This window comes from Acinonyx jubatus, chromosome A3 (assembly GCF_027475565.1).
Source record: "Acinonyx jubatus isolate Ajub_Pintada_27869175 chromosome A3, VMU_Ajub_asm_v1.0, whole genome shotgun sequence".
Lineage (NCBI taxonomy): Eukaryota > Metazoa > Chordata > Mammalia > Carnivora > Felidae > Acinonyx > Acinonyx jubatus.
The window spans coordinates 75,162,356-75,180,201 of NC_069388.1; the positions used below are offsets into that span (position 1 = coordinate 75,162,356).

Genomic DNA, 17,846 nt, shown 5'->3' on the forward strand with positions numbered 1-17,846 from the left:
TCTGCACTGGGAGAATGGCACACCCCAACTCCACAGGGACAGAAGCTGCTACAATCATCACCCCCCCCCCCCCAATTTACAGCTATGTATCTCTTTGGCTATTCATCTGTATCTTTCAATAAGTTGCTGAGTGTAAGTAAATGTTTTTCTGAGTTCTGTGATCTGCTCTACCAAATTAATTGAATCTAAAAGGGAAGGAGGTCATGGGAACCTCTGATTGGTAGCCCAGTCAGAGAGAAAATGTGGGTAACCTGGGGACCTATTACTTGTGATGGGCATCTGAAATGGGACGCAGGCAGTCTTGTGAGACTGAGCCTTTAACCTATGTGATCTGATGCTATCTTCAGGTAGACAGTGTCAGAATGGAATTAAATTGCAGACATCCGGGGCACCTGGGTGACTCAGTCAGCTAAGCATCTGACTGCAGCTCAGGTCATGATCTCATGGTGTGTGGGTTCCAGCCCTGCATCAGGCTCTGTCCTGACAGCTCAGAGCCTGGAGCCTGCTTCAGATTCTGTGTCTCCCTCTCTCTCTGCCTCTCCCTGCTCATGCTCTCTCTCAAAAATAAACATTAAAAACATTTTTAAAAAATAAAAAAAAATTGCAGGACACTCAGCTGGTGTCATGGAGAATTGCATAGTGTGGGAAAAACCCCACACATATTTGGTGACTAGTAGCGTCGTAAGTGAAGTGTTGTGAATATGGTAGCCTTGTGGGAGTGAAGGAGACACTTAGGTAGAAGATTGAGTTTTTCAAATACATCTCATTAAGGAGAGAGGTGAGAATTTGGAATGGACTCAAGGGCAGCTCCACTTGACCCTCTGCCTCCAACTTCCAAAGCAAATCTCAGTTCATGCCAAGCAGCCCATGAAATAAATCTGAGGACAGGAAAACGGTGCAAATACACAAAATTCAACTGCATTAGAAAACATTAATGTCGGTTTGGACCTACATAAAGCAGGCCAGGTCTTTAAATAAATTAATGCAAAACGTATTTGCTTTTGTCACCTGACTTTTGGCTCCCTAAGTCTAACTTTTGTGCAACAATTAAAAAAAGATTCTTCCATGTAGTCAGTACACCAATCCCTCATTCAAAGGCCTTGATCACACAGCTGTGAAGCTGAGAAGTTTCATATCTGAGACCAAGAGAAGGCACAATCATTGGGAACGGGTAAATATCAAGCTGGGTTTCATAAGATCAAGTTCAAGTTAGAATTTGGAACAACTTGTAAAATTTAGCATGGTAGAGAGAATATCACAGTATGAAAAACAACAACAATAGGATTATAACTTCTGTTGAATTTTCCTAAGGAAACAGACTAAAGCCATATGTAAATAGATTTGATGGGGGTCATTTCCATTGCTTGGCAATACAATTCCTTTCTCTTTTCTCTTATGTATAATCAGAATGCTTGAATCCCTATTCATTGACCTAGTGGTTAAGAACACCAAAGTGACTGACCTATAGTGCAAATATTTGTTAGTTTGGTCCTCTTAAGATTGGATCAGACGGTCCTTTTACATGTATTATCAATATATTACAGGACCTGTAAACAGTGGGTCCCAACTTCTAAGGATGACAATACTTCACTCAGTAGTGCTTCCCCCCCCCCCCCCCCCGCACAGAATAAGCATAGGTAAGGCAATAATTTCTTTTAATGAGATTAATTCTGATGATAACTTCAGAGGCAGTTTCACTGCAAGATGTAGATTCCTTTTAATCTCCCTTACGAATTAAAATATTGAATCATTTTTGGTGTCATTGGTATGGTGGTTATAAACAGAAGTGAGACTGAAGGGGCAGTGTTTTAAATAAATGAAGCCATAACCCTAGACTTTTTCTGTCTTGGATTACCCGGAGTATCGTCCTAAATCCACCTAGAACAGAAGTTAAATGATGTTTGCATTAACTATAGTGAAAACTGGTCATCAGATCCATTTCTACCCCCAGAACACATACACAAGGGGGTGCAAAGCCTTCCTTTCGGCCAGGACCTAAAGATTTCCTCGAAGTTTTAAACCCCAAACATGTGCTCAGAGTCTACCCCCTCCCCAATCGAATATCTGTGCAATAACTATCACGAATTTATGCAAAGGTAAGGCTGAAGTGCCCCACTGTCTGGGAGCTTTCCACTGTGTAGGTGCTAGTTTGGATGTGTGTAAAGGCGTGTGTGTGTGTGTGTGTGTGTGTGTGTGTGTGTGTGTAATACCGGTGTTTTCTTAAAGAAGGAGTTGAATTGACGCCAATAGGTCATCCTCCCCCGATGAGCACTTTGTATTATGGTTATTCCTCCCCTGGGGTGGTGGAGACTATTCTGCACGCCTTTAGGCAGTCGGACATCCCTTACACTTGAGGTTTTCAAAGTAAACGAAGAACCTAGCGCTTCTGCGGAGTCCAAAATCCACCTGCGAACTTGGGGACGAGAGTTCGGCGGAAAGGAAAGGTGACTGGGAAGTTGCGCCACCTTCGTCGGGCACTTTCCACGGAGGAGAGTCTACTAAGGGGGTGGGGGTGCGGGAAAGGAGAGGGAAAGAAAGAGAGAAACACCCTCCTCCTCTTTGAGAAATTGCACCTCAGCCAGAGATCTGGGTATTATTTTACCTGTATTTATAAAAACCACCACCGCACTCCCTGCACCAACCACCCGACTGCCTCGACTTCCATTAAAAGCAGCTACTAAGACCAAAGAAAGAGGGAAAGACCGAGGAGCGGGGGGAAGACAAATAAATAAATAAAAGAGAGCGCGGGGGGGGGGGTGGGGAAGGGGAGAGAAGGGAGAGAGGGAGCGCCTGGGACTCCAGACGGCGGCAGGTTCAATTAGCTAAACAAAGAAATCATGGCGGATTGTTTACATTTGGCAGCGCCCGGGCTGCGCGGACCGCCGGCCCCGAGCCGCCGCGGCCCCCGAGGAGTCGGCCGAGCTGCCCCCGCGCCCTGGCCGGGTAAGTGACGCCGGCCGCGGGCCCGGGGCGCGGCCGCCACGCGCGCCGCCCCCGCCGCCACCCCGCCCCCGCCGGCCCCCGGCGCCCCCCCCCCCCGCCCCCGCCACTCCCCCTGCAGTCGCCCCAGCCCCCTCCCCCTGCCCCCGGCGCAGCTGGGCTCTGTGTGGATTTCGGTGACGCTGTGGCTCCGTTCCTTCGCTGCTGCTGCTGCTGCTGCTGCTGCTGCAGCCTTGGGGAAGGGGTGGGGGCGGCGGGGCGGCGTGGAGAGCCGGGACCCCCTCCACGTGGTCAGCCCAGCTGGCGACCCCGGGGCGTGCTCTGGGCGCCGCCTGGCTCCAGGACCGGGCGGAGCACGCCGTAGCCCCAGAGGTGGGGCGGGGCAGTGACCCGGCGGGAAGCGCAAGTGCGGAGGGCGGGGATGGTTACTGAGAGACGCAGCCCCGGGGGAGGGCCACCGCCTTGGGTCCTCAGGGTCTAGTGGCCTCCTTGCAGCCTCCTACTCGTCCTTCCTCTCTTTCATGCCCTCCGTCCCCACGACCTCGCTCTCTCTCCTTCCTGTCCACCTCCCCTCTCTGGCCGGCCTTAAGGTTGACAACCTGTGCAAGAGGTCACCTGTAAAGGCTGAACTTGCCAAAGCCACCCACGTCTGTGAGAGCTTTCCAAAGGCGAAATCTTTCCTCATCTTTTTGGCCTCAGGGGTCACTTTTTTCCCGGTAGGATGGAACTCTCTTGCTCCTACAGAGGCTTTTAGAGTGTCTTTGTGCTGAGGTTGGCACAGTGGTACTGGGAGCTAATGACGGGAGGAAAACAAAGGCAACAAATGGGGGCGGGGGGGGGGGGGGCGGGGGGAGAGGGCAGTGTCACCAACAATAGAGGGGCTCTGTATTCTCCCAGGAAAGATGGTTTCCTTTGCGGGAATCCTTCAAGCATCATAGGCATGCAACTGACACATTTCCTTTGTAGAGAGGAAAACAAATCTTTAGGTCTTCAAGTTAATCTGCTTTTCTTTCAATAAAACTTTTTTTTTTTTTTTTTAATGTTTAGTGCATTTAGTTTTCTTTTTTTCTTGCTTTCCCTTTCCAGAACCTGAGTTAATATCTCATATTTTATCTCTTTGTATCCTATCGGGGGAAAAATTCACAGCGGAGGACAGACTGTCAGAGCAGGACTGGAGTTGGTAGCATTTAAGCATTCGAGGCCCAGGCGTGGCTGGGGACCAGGGCATCAGAACACACATCCTTTTGATTCTCTGACATCATACAGCTGACAGGTTGCTAATGGACATTGTAACTTGGAGTACAGTAAATTGCTTTATCACCTGAGAAAGAGAAATGGTGATGTTTAAAAAAAAAAAAAACAAAAAAAGCAAAACACCTCTTGTACTATCATAGCAATTATTCTAGCTTTTCTATACGAATACAATTCAAGTGAATGGATTTTTGATTCATAATTTTTGTTATGCCCTATCAAAGGCCCAACAAGAAGATATGCTCCCACTTTTTCTCTGCTTCCCCTTGAAAGTAGCACACTGGGTGGGTAATTGAATCTCATATATTAGATTCAGCCAAACTATATCCATTTTTCTTGTTAATCACTAAAGCAACTTTCTATCCAACCCACTACATCCTTCATCAAGCAAAACTTTTATTGGGCAGGCATAGCTCTATACTTTGCCATTTTGCTACTCAGTTCTTTTTGACCTGTTGACATTTCAAAAAACTAAAATGCACTCACAGCAGTATAGGAAGGAGAGTGGGTTGAAAGACTTAGCTAACTCAAGAACCTAGACCTTCAGTACTGGAGTTAGAAGTTCTCACTTAAGATTGTACATGTCAATTTTCACACTTGTGTGGACATTAGAAAAACAAAGTTGGTGCTTCCATAAAGAGCCTCTACCCGGACACTTAACTCACTAGTTAGCTTGAGATTCCATTACTCAGTAACCCAAAGCACATTCTCATAAATGGATTTTATGTTGACTTCCTGCCCATACCAGGTCAGAGATCATAATCATGGAAAGAAGTGAATTGGCCTCCAAAGTGACTTAAACAGAAGCAGAAAGATCAGTCTTTGGGTTATAGATCTTGCTGACCCATTAAGGGTCAGTAAATTAGTCGACTGCACTTGAGTTGACACTTCTGATCCCAACTTAATGGGTTGATTAACTGATGGCTGCTATCTTCATTATGGGCTATTAGCACATTGTTAAACCTGAACTTAGAGTACAGAATTGTTTTTATGTTTACTCTTTGGTTCCCAAGGTTAATCAATATTCATCATGGCCTTAAATTATTTTTAACTAAAGAGGTTAAATAAACCCTTTTGTAGAGAAAAGAAAATTCAATACCATAACTATATATGATTTTGGGATGCAAAATGTTATCTGATTAAAGATTTTGCCTTGTACACAAAAAGATCCAATTAGAAACACTATCACCAAATGGAAAAGTGCATATAAATATACACATTACAGATTTAAAATCAACATCCTTCTCATTAGTAGCTAGCACCCTGACCCTCTTATCCTTCTGTGTGCATTTGAGTGATCGTCAAATTTAACACATGATATTAAGACTTCCAGTGATGATTTTCATAACTTGCAGGCTAGGAATAGCTCTTTGTAGGCAATGCCGAAGCCTAGACTTTGCCTACCATGAAGTGTGAATATTAGGCCCCAATGAGGCACACATCTGTGATCAGTATATGTTAGAAATCAGTCTCTAGAGCGCATTATTAAATCCCTGGTGTGTTTCTTCTTTCTTTACCTTCCTGATATTTCTAGAACATTCCAAGGTAGTTGGAATCCTGGTAGAATGGGTATCATCAGTGATTACTCTTTAATCTCACCATTTGGTAATCAATAGGTCAGTAATGCTGGAAAAACTGTTTAAGATGCTTGCAAAATTTATACTCCCAATCACATGACAGATTAGGAGTATAGATTGTTTCTTTCATGTGGAACTTCATTCAAAGCTCAGTGTTCTTCTGTCAGCTCTGTCAAGAGGAGCAGTAACTTCTGGTAGAGGATTTTGAATGGAATAATTGGTAAACACTGATTGAAATGAAATAAAAAACAAAAATATATTTAAATTCAATAATTATTCTATAGATAAAAATAGGAGAATTGGGATTTTTTTTTAAATTTCTAAAATCAAGGCTGAGAAGGGGCCAAGGAAACCTGATAGTTTCAAAATCAAAAGACTGGTCCTCAGAATCATGAGAGGCCACTGAATTTGGAAAAGAGGAGATCACCAATGACCTTAGGAAGGATAGCGTTGATTCAGGGGTTGGAACCAAAGTCAAGATTGTGGGAGGGCAAAGACGGTGAAAAAAACTATGACAGATAATTTTAAAGAAGAAGGTCTCTGAATGACATTCTTGAAAGGTACTATGGATGGCAGATTCTCGGTTTGCAGGACCAAGTCTCAGAGAAAATAGGATCCTAGTAGAAATGGAATTAAAACAGCATTAACTACATTAAAAACTCCATAGCAAATAAAAGCTGTGGAGGGCACCTGCCTATAAAGCTAACCACGTTTGTCAGCATTAAAAGCCTGCACCAATAGGTAATCCTCTTGAATCATCTTTTTTAGTCATTTGGGGACACATGGCTATAGGATTGTGATCTGCCGAGGCAGACGGTCCCCAAGCTCCAGGGTACACAGATTATTTTTGGCTTTAAAGTGTTTGCGCCCATTCTTACTTGAAATTCAATGTCTTTTGCACTTGCTTTCTCCCTTATTTCATTTTCTTAAGCCCTGCCAAAATGCTTTTGTAACCATATAGCCCTTCTACAAATTATCTTGGTATTTAGAGGAATTTTTTTTTTCTTTTTCTGGAGGGGGGCTGTGCATCTGGTGTCATATCTGCAGTTAGAGGATGTGCTCTAAGCAGATTCCTCTCTGAAACACTGGACTGCATTGCCCACCAGAGAAAGCAGTAACATTTATTGTCCTATCCTGTCACTGGAGTGATCGAACTGAATCTATAATATGTAAAAACACGGTAGGCTTTACCCTTGTTATTTAAAATTTGTTTGGCAAGAGCTTATTTTTATTATGAATGGTATATTGTGAACAAGGGAGAAGTAAAAGCAAAACATTTGGCATTGACAATCTGCAGATAGATAAGATTTTTGGTTTTTTGTTTTTGTTTTTGTTTTTTAAATAAGAATTTGATTTAATTAAGATGGCTTGGAGGTCTGCTCTGTGCTTGGAGCAGGAGCACGGGCTGTTATGAGGCACAGGCTGTGGCAAACAAAATGGGGCAGCACAAAGGATCCTCTCCCCATTTTCACTCCTGCTCACCTCAGAGGAAGCAGAAAGGCCTCAGGTCAAGCCTAAGCCAAATCGGTAGAATCTGCATCAAGGGAAGGCAGAGTTGTTCAAAGAAGCCACTGGACTTCCAGATCCTATCAGAGAGTTCTTGCCGGTTCATAGAAGAGCTAGTGGAAGCAGAATCTTGTCAGGGTGAGCGGCTGGAGGAACTCTGCTGAGCCACCGTGGCCCCAGCCTTGGTCCCCACTAGGCTCTGTCAGTACCAGCATATGAACCAGAACTAGGCAGAAGCTGAATCACAAGTAGGTAGGCTTTATATGAGGGAGGTTAGGTGGAGGTGTGGGTATTATTGCAGAACTCTGTCTAGACGCAGCAGACCCAACTCTCTTGCCAAATCTAGCTCACCAGTGGCTTAGCGTTTTTAATATTCAATCGTTTCCCTATTGTACATGTTTTGTGGGGAGGGTGAGGATTGGGTGGGGCTGCAAAGCGTGGACAGAGTAGGAAAAGGCAGTGGCTGCTAAAAATGAAGTAACCCAATGAAATCACAGGATTGGAATAAAACATAATATTCCAGGGGTGCCTGAGTGCCTCAGGTGGTTAAGCGTCCAACTTCGGCTCAGGCCATGATCTCACAGTTAATGGGTTCGAGCCTTGCATGGGGCTCTGAGCTGACAGCCCAGAGCCTGGAACCTGCTTCAGATTCTGTGTCTCCCTCTCTCTCTGCCCCTCCCCCACTTGCGCGCGCGCGCGCGCGCGCGCGCGCGCGCGCTCTCTCTCTCTCTCTCTCTCTCTCTCAAAAATGAACATTAAAAAAATTTTTTTAATAAAAAACCCCCATAATATTCCAAAGGTGTAGTGTTTGAAAGCAAGAACTATATGCTCAAATAAAACTGTGTGTCCAGGATTATGTATTTTGAACAATGCACTGGAAGCTACTTTAAGTTGCTCTGAATTAATGTGTCAAAATTCTTATTTCAAGCCCTTGTGTGTGTTGCTACAACTCAATGAAAGTTTTAAATTCAACGAATATACTCACATAACACATTTGTCATGGAAACTATCCTTTCCAAATTAAAGCTTCTAAATATAGCCCAGGTGAAACTGAGCACTAGAAGGAGTGAGTTTGACAATGGTATTTTATTATCAATTGCCATCATTTCCCCTACACCAACACATTTTGAAGACTGTGTCTTCTTAAAGGCATCACGTACAGTTTAATAGAACTGATTAAATGATATAACTTCCTGGCTAAAACACAACAAATATCAAACATCTTTCCCCTCTCATAATTAGTTGAAGAATGATACTACATATATACAAGAGGCTCTGTGAATATCTAAGAATATCATACTATCAAGAACACACACATAGCTCAACATATTGAGCATTCAAACCAGCATCTTTTAAAAAATCAATGTCTTCTGTTATAGTTCACTTTTTATGACTGCCTCAAAATTTCAGTGGCTGTAATTTTAAAATAATGTATAAACTTTCTGTTGCTGTTACTAAAATTTACTACAAACTTCATTGCTCAGGACAACCCAAATTTATTATCTCACAGTCCTGTAGGTCATGGCCTCACTGGGATATAGTCAAGAAAGATGTCAGTAGGGTTACATTCCTTTAAGGGCCCTGGAGAAATGGAGAAAATCCATTTCCTTTGCCTTTTCCAGATTCTGGAGGCCACCCACATTCCTTGGCTCATGGCTCCTTTCCTCCATCTTCAAAACCAGCAATGTTGCATCTGACTTTTCTTCCATTGTCACATCTCCCTCTAACCACAGCTGGGAACAGTTCTCTGCTTTTGAGAATCTACATGATTTGATTGGACACATCTGGCTAGTCCCCATTTCATGGACTTTACCAAGTCCCCTTTGCCACAGAAAGTATCACATTGACAGATTCTTAGGATGAGGATATGAACATCTTGGTGGGTGAGGGGGAGTCATTATTCTGCCTAATTTTTAATTCTACTCTCTTCTTAACTGTTAGTTTAGGTTCCTCTGCAAGCCGACACCAAGGCAAGGAGACTAGTGCCACAAGTTTATTTGGGAGTGATACAAGAAATGCTGATGAGACCTTGGGAAAAGGAGATAAGGCATAAAAGAAAGACAAGACATGGTCCATTATCAAGCAAGTTGCCACTGGGAAATTGAGGTTTAATCCCATTGGGGCACTCTAAGGGACAGTGTAGAACTAAGAATTATTCCAATGGAGGGGTGAGGAATCTGTAGCATTTATCTTCCACATCCCCGTTCTTATTGGTTCAGGCTGCTTCTAAGGGTGTTATCTCTCTGCTCTCTGGTACTTCTGGCTCATCCTGCATGTGGGCCAAACATGTTCTCCCAGCCAGGCTGAAGACCTCAAGCAGAGATCACAGGTATTCACAGCAAGCAGGCTTCAGAATGAAGAAGCGAGTGTTGGGAATTTATGAATGGAACACCAAGGGGTATCTCTCAGATTTATTCATTAATGAGTCCTACTTTTTATCATTCCTCCATTTCTCTGACACCTCCTTCTTTCTATAGCTAGGATCCAGATCAGCTTCTCTTCATTGCTCCACTAATCCATTCTTCCATCTCAAGTTCTGTTCCACTCTAATTTGTGCTATATATGGCTTCAAAGTTTGTCTTCTTGAAGACATCACTTTTATTGTGCTACTTATTGTTTATTTTTTAATGTTTATTTTTCTTTTTATTTTGAGAGAGAGAGAGCATGAGCAAGAGAGGGGCAGACAGAGAGAATCCAGGCTCCATCATGTCAGTTCAAGAGTGTGACATGGGGCTTGAACCTATGAACCATGAGATCATAACTTGAGCCAAAATCAAGAGCCAGATGCTTAACCACTGAGCCACCCAAGCATCCCTCATTGTGCTACTTAAAACAAACAAGTAAGCAAGCAAACAGACAAAAGCCTTAGTCAATTTCCCATTACCTATAGGAAATTTTTAAAATAAAAATCCTTAGTCTAGCCTTCAGGTAGCCCCCCTGAAGGGCCCCCCTTATCACCTTACCTTTGTCAACTCTTATACCAATTTATTTTTATCAACTTTACCCCTTTACCCTGTCCCCGGAGAACAGAAGAATTAATCCAATTTGCCTAACTATGTTTTGCTTAGTTCATAGTCCTTAACCCTTTGGATCTAAACCTGGGTGAAGTGGAACTTTTCACCTGATCCAGGTCAAATACTCTTGTCTCATCAACCTCTTTACTTGTCTCATTACAATTTCTTACTTTCTTTCTTTCTTTCTTTCTTTCTTTCTTTCTTTCTTTCTTTCTTTCTTTCTTTCTCTCTCTCTCTCTCTCTCTCTCTCTCTCTCTCTTTCTTTCTTTCTTTCTTTCTTTCTTTCTTTCGAGAGGGAAGGAGACAGAGAATTCCAAGCAGGCCCCACTTTGTCAGCACAGAGCCCAACAAGGGGCTTGATCTCACCAACCCTGAGATCAAGACCTGAGCTGAAATCAAGAGTCAGATGCTTAACCAACTTAGCCACCCAGGCACCCCTCGTCACTATTTTTAAGCCCATCTTATGCTTTCCTTTCTTCATGCTCTTGGTCATTGATTGTCTTTTTCTGGGCTAATCATCTAATCTCTGCCCACCCTTCAAGGTTCAGGTAAAACCTTTCCCATCCCTATTTAGCCTTGCATTACTCCATTCCAGTTGGAAGTGAGCGATCTCTCTTCTCTGAACACTTTAAAGCTACTATTTTAGCTTTTATTACTTTTTGTTCATAATTTTAGCTATATTTTTCATAGAATGTAAGTTTCATCTCCTCAGGCCTTTGAAGATAACAGGACATCATATATTTTTGCCTCTCAAATCCTAGGATGTTTTGGGTGTATTGTATACTCTAGCTATTTGTTGATAAATTTGTTAAACAAATAATCTTTTTTTTTTTTTTTGGCAAAACATGAGCAGCATATCTTGACAAAAGCAAAAACTAATTAAAGGGGGAAAATCAGTATTTTAATGACAAATGCTACTGCTGTGCTACAAAGCAATTCATTACTTGAGTTGAATAAAAATCTAATTCTTGTTTTCTTTCTTACTTCAACCATTTTTTTTTTTCACATTAAAGACAGTAACAGGTTTGAAACTAAGACATCTTAAAAGTCAAGACTAGAAGTTTGGATGTTTCTCTCTTAACCTAGCACAAAGAGATGTGGTAAGAATTATAAAGGGTTTTTCTTTTAACTGACAAAGTATAATTTTAAAGTGTTTGGAGTTTTTCATTTCAATTTTTCAAATTTAAAAACTAATTGAAAAAGAACCTAGGATGGGACTGCCTGTGCAAGGCAAAAATATCCAGTGGCTCCTTGGAGTCTGGTTTTACTATTTTTCCCTGGAAAAAATCCTGTTTTCATTTGATCTCATGAGTCAAGGGTGGTGACTGCAAAAAGTTGGGAAGCTTGGCTGATGATTCTTTATGGTATCAGTACAGCTTTCCTTCTGTGCACAATTGTATCAAGGTCTGTGTTTTGTGTTGCCTTTTTAGTGTTGGAAATGGTACCAACAATGACATGGAAGTACCGTCACCAGAATAGAATAAAGTCATCTGGCAGGGGAGCATCATTTGCTTATCTCTGACCTCATTAACACCAACCAACTGAGTTAATAATCAACATATCCAGCTAGTAACACTTTAGCAGTTCTCAGCCCTGGGAGTTTAAAAATACTGATGCCTGGGGTGCCTGGGTGCCTCAGCTGGTTAAGAGTCTGACTCTGGATTTTGGCTCAGGGTATGATCTCATGCTTTGTGGGTTCGAGCCCTGCATTAGGCTCTGTGCTCAGAGCAAGGAGCCTGCTAGGGATTCTTTCTCTCCCTGCCCTTCCCCTGCACTAAAACAAAACAAAACAAAACAAACAAAACAAAACAAAACTGATGCCTGACCCCTGCCTGCAGAGATTCCGAGTTAGTAGGTGTGGGTTGTGTTCTGGGCATCAGCATTCTAAAATTAGCTCCAGGTGATTTAATGAGCAGCCCAAACCTACTCTCTTCTCCAAGGTAGTTGAAGAGTTGAGCAAGCAGATTTGGCAGTACTGAGAGTAAAGACTCATATCCATACAATAGGAGTCAGAGTTAAATTTCAGGTCCCCTGACTCCTGGACCACAGTCCTGTCCTACTTAAAGTGGGATCCTTGGACCAGAAGTTGCCCTTCAGAGCTTGTCAGAAAGGCAGAATCTGGGGCTAACCCCTGACGGCCTGAATCAGAGTCTGCTTTTTAAATAACTTCCCAGGCTGCTTGGTATTCATCCTCGATGAGGGCTTTGAGAAGCCTTCGTCTTAACCATCAGTTAACTGCCATCTCTGAGAGTCTGGAGAATGGTTTACCTCTGTAGCCTCAAGATCTGGCACACACCTGGAACTTAGAAGTTAACGGTTGAACTCTACATTCATTTTGGCTATAAAACATGTTAGGCATATGCTTTTAAACAATGTATCATTTGAAAAAATGAACTTGATTATACTTTCTATACTGTTTCATATTTCATGTCCATGAGCTTTGAGTACCTGTTCTGTACTGGGCACTGTAACTACAAAGGTCAAGAAGATACTTTTTCTCGCCATCTTGGGGGTGGGGGGGAAGAGAGGGACAATAGGCAGATGTGATAATGCTGCAGAGTGAGAGACATATTGGAAATAATGTGGCATAAGAGCTCACAGTGTTTGCCAAGAGAGCATGGTGGAAGGGCATTGGGTCTGGGTCTTTGAGGCAGTCCGGGATGGTTTTCGAGGTGGCATCAGGGTATTAAGGGCAAGTGAAAGAAAGCAGACTCCACACAGCAATCAGGAGTCAGCCAGGCGGTGGAGGTGTGGGGATGCAGGCAGCACTGTTCACAGAGCACTGGAAGCAGAGCTGCCTGGGCAGAGGCTTGGAGTAGAAATACCTCTATCCTGTGTCAAAATATAAGGCAAACCAGGGGCGCCTGGGTGGCTCAGTTGGTTAAGCATCCGATGTCCGACTCTTGATCTCGGCTCAGGTCATGATCTCACAGTTCGTGAAACTGAGCCCCGCATCGGGCTCTGTGCTGACAGTGGGGAGTCTTCTTGGGATTCTCCCTCTCCCTCCCTGTCTTTCTTTTTTTAATTTTTTTTAACGTTTTATTTATTTTTGAGACAGAGAGAAACAGAGCATGAACGGGGGAGGGGCAGAGAGAGAGAGGGAGACACAGAATCTGAAACAGGCTCCAGGCTCTGAGCTGTCAGCCCAGAGCCCGACGCGGGTCTCGAACTCATGGACCGCGAGATCGTGACCTGAGCTGAAGTCGGACGCTTAACCGACTGAGCCACCCAGGCGCCCCTCCCTCCCTGTCTTTCTGCCCCTTCCACTCTCCCTCTCAAAATAAACAAACCTAAAAAAATATATATGTATAAAGGCAAACTGCACTCAGGAATGGTGTTTCTTGACAATCCAGTGGATGGAAATGTAGTAGAGTACTAAGGATGACCAGAGTTGGGAGACAGGGAAGAGAAGAGGGTTCCTGTACTTCTTACCCATTTGGCCTTAGATGTAAATGAAAACATTTAGAAAAGCAGGGGACAGCCCAAACATTTTACAAGTTGGTAATATTAATTTCATGTTAACTGAGGTATGAATTATAGCCCAGAGTTTGGAGGTCTCTTTTGGCCTATAGCCTTTAGCAGGCTAACGTTCAGAATTAACAATAAACAAACTGCAGTCCAATCCAGACAGAATCACCCAACTCCAATACCCTCAAAGCAACCTCCCTTTTCAAATGAGACTGTGGATTTAGACCCATGCTGTCCAATATAGCAACTACTAGTCACGTGTGGCTATTCAGTGCTTGAAATGTAGATAGTCCAAACTGAATTGTGCTGTACGTATAAAATACACATCAGATTTTTGAAGACTTACAAAACATGTAAAATATCTCATTAATATTTTATATTGATTATGAGGTTAAAATGGTAAAATTTGGTTGCATTGGGGGTTAAAGAATATATACTTTAAGGGGCGCCTGGGTGGCTCAGTCGGTTAAGCAGCCAACTTCGGCTCAGGTCACGATCTCGCGGTCCGTGAGTTCGAGCGCCGCGTAGGGCTCTGTGCTGACAGCTCAGAGCCTGGAGCCTGTTTCAGATTCTGTGTTTCCTTCTCTCTGACCCTCCCCCGTTCATGCTCTCTCTCTGCCTCAAAAATAAATAAACGTTAAAAAAATATTTAAATTAATTTTAGGGGTGCCTGGGTGGCTCGGTTGGTTAAGCGTCCGACTTCAGCTCAGGTCATGATCTCACGGCTCATGATTTTGAGCCCCGCATTGGGTTCTGTACTGAAAGCTCAGAGCCTGGAGCCTGCTTCAGATCTGTGTCTCCCTCTCTCTCTCTGCTCCTCCCCTGCACATGCTCTGTCTCTTAAAATTAATTTCATCTGTCCTTCACTTTTTAAAATGGAGCTAGAACATTCAAAAATATGTATGTGGCTTACATTATATTACTGTGAACAGAACTGACCTAGACACTTTCAAGTTGAAAATATTACTAAATAATTGTTTTTCTCTTCCCCACTCCTGGAAACACACTCCCACTTCCACCTGTGGCTCCACAAGACCTGGGAGTGGTTTTAGCTCTAAAGTTGTAGAGGCATACCTTTTCAACAGTTGTGACAAATTGGGGTGACATCAAATGAGTAACAGGCAAACTTTTGCCTTTGTCAAGTATCTTAAACATTTTCATTTTAGTATATCTTTTAAACATCGTTGCAGTTATTTTTGTTGCATGGTTATGCAGGTTTACAACTTGTCCGGCTCTTTCCCTCACAAGCCTGAATAAAATGCCATTGTCAAACACACCTTCTCTAATCTGTGCTGTTTGACATATACTAGGTAGGACAGAGCTTTAAGTTCTATTTTCTCTTCAGTGCAGACGTGAAAGTTCCAGTTAATGAGAGAGTTGTGTAGTGTTTGTGTTTCAGGAAGAAAAGGCTCCCTGAATCTGCCTTAAAGCTTTAGATATGCTGTACAGGGAATAAAGTGACATGCTCAAATTAACTGTGGCCAGACAGATCCACATGATATGAATATAAATGTTTGAGTCTTGCTCAAATTAAGGTTCTTGGTATCAGGGAAAGCGCTTTCTTACCAGGCACGTCAAAATCACTCTATCTTACTCTTCTACTGGGACATATATTATAGTACAGGATTTGCATTGAACTCAACTCTGAGATCTGATTTAATATACTTATAATACTTATAAGGGGGAACTTCTTCAGTGGTCTAACATTTTCAGTCCATGTTTCTTTTCTTGGGCTCTAAGGAACTTCAAAAATCTTTCCACTTTATATCCAATTATGTGGTTAATTGGAAAGGGTAGGAGGTTAGAATGTTAGTTTTGGAGACACGTTTCCGTACCTTACCTTCTGGTGATCGGAAAGTGTATCAATGTGCCCCCCCCAAAAAAAAAGAACCTTCTGAAGGACTAATTCCTTGAATCGTTATTTCTCCAAAAACCATTTCTTTGAAAGCCAATTCACCAAAATCCAATTCCCCTATCAAATAGTTCATGGAAGGGCCAATTTGCCAAATCACAGATTTATCAACACTTTCCTTCAGTGACGCTTCTCTTAAGTTTATCACAGATCCCATTGAGTAAGGCGGCCATAGCAGCTTGAAAGGCTATTTCAAAGGTTTAGATTAGTTTTGAACTCTTAATTTTTATTTTTGCTGTAGCCATTTTACATTAGTTGATAAGCTCTAAAATTCAGTGTACTCCAGGTTTTCTTCACGTATTGGTCCCTGACGTTGGGGAATTACAGTTCATTTATTTCACATCATGCTGTTGTCCTTGTTCTAAATTCAAGGACTTTTATAAATCCTAAGAATAAGATGAGCTTCTGTCACCCAACTCGTTTAATTGGGCCCGTTGCTTTTTGTCCCTTTTTGATTCAGAGATTTGCTAACTGGATAAATTAAATGGATTACTTGCAATGTATTTTAAACATTTTTGAAGTGCTTGAGATGTGAAACAAACAGGAAAGGACATTTGGCTGGTCTGGACTGACAAATGAGCTGCTGGACTGCGGGGTATAAATGGCTGTGGCAAACTAAAAAACGAACTAAAACTAAGACTAAACAAAATGAAATCTTGGAAATACCGTTCTAGGCTGTTGAGCCATTCCATGCAACTCAGTTTGCTAGAAATTTCAGAAAATGCAGAAAGTTTATGACTTCTGCTCCTTTGTTATGTTGACGTGGTTAGCACAAGATTCAGGATGAAGGCAGATACCATTATAAGCAATAGTAAGAAAGTATGAATGCCCAGACGGGATTTTATAATGGACCTTGTAATTAAGAGCTCACATTTGATTTATATTAATCACCAATACAAATTTATTCCTAAAACGTGTGGTCATGAAGACAACATAAAAACAGTTGACTAAAATATTAAAAGTAATCTTCAAAAGCTTTCACTACTATGGATAATATGAATTGCTGTAAAAATCATAGTTTAAAGAAATAAGTTCTTGTGGCACCTGGGTGGCTTGGTCGGTTAAGCATCCGACTTCGGCTCAGGTCATGATCTCACGGTCCGTGAGTTCGAGCCCCGCGTCGGGCTCTGTGCTGACAGCTCAGAGCCTAGAGCCTGTTTCAGATTCTGTGTCTCCCTTTCTCTCTGGCCCTCCCCTGTTCATGCTCTGTCTCTCTCTGTCTCAAAAATAAATAAACGTTTAAAAAAAAAAAAGAGAAAGAAGTTCTTGGTAAACTCAGCAGACTGGCCATTCTTCAAATTCATCATTTGGTAAATTGGCCAAATCAGTGAATGGTTTTTCAGCAAATTGCTCAAAAGGTATATGATTTGGGGCAAGTTAGTCAACTGTTATTATTTTTTTAATATTTATTTTATTTTTGAGAGAGAGAGAGACAGTGCGAGCAGGGGAGAGGCAAGAGAGAGAGGAAGACATAGAATCTGAAACAGGCTCCAGGCTCTGAGCAGTCAGCATACAGCCCAACGCAGGACTCGAACTCAAGAACAGTGAGATCATGACCTGAGCTGAAGCCAGACACTTAACCGACTGAGCCACTTGGATGCCCCAGGCAACTGCTCTGCTCTCACTTGCTTTACTTTGTGAATGGGGATGATAAAGATGAGTGCCTCTGAGGGGCTTTGCCAGTATGAAATGAGGTAACATATACAGCACCTTACGTTTAGCTTAATCAGTGTTCTTTCCTTTTCCTTAGAATGAAGATCCGCCTATGGCTGGGCCACTAGCCAGTGGTCTGCCAGCTCAGGTCAGTTTTCTGGGCCTTAGTTTTCTCAAACTTAAAGTGAAGGGATTTGAGGAGTGCCTGGGTGGCTCAGTTTGTTGAGCATCTGGCTCTTGGTTTTAGCTCAGGTTGTGATCTCACAGTTCATGAGTTTGAGCCCTGCATTGGGCTCTCTGTTGTCAGCACGGAGCCTGCTTTGGATCCTCTGTCTTTCTCTCTGCCCCTACCCCACTCGTGCATTCCCTTCCTCTCTCTCTCTCAAAAATAAATAAACATTAAAAAAAAAAATAAAGTGAAGGGATTTGACTTATCTCTAAAATCTCCTTCTACCCCCCAAATTCCATGGTGTTAAAAACAAAAATAAGCTCTGGACTACTGAATCAAGACCCGTTTAATTCCAA

General features: G+C 42.6%; 1 long non-coding RNA gene across 2 annotated transcripts in view; it reads left to right on the forward strand.

Moving 5' to 3' along the window:
• Positions 1-2,765: 2,765 nt before the first annotated feature.
• The window catches only part of LOC106976764 (uncharacterized), a 593,570-nt gene continuing 578,489 nt past the window's right edge, over positions 2,766-17,846 (forward strand). For both annotated transcript variants that reach the window (XR_008289330.1, XR_008289331.1), the window contains exon 1: positions 2,766-2,943. This is a non-coding gene — a long non-coding RNA (uncharacterized LOC106976764). The remainder of the gene's footprint in view (positions 2,944-17,846) is intronic.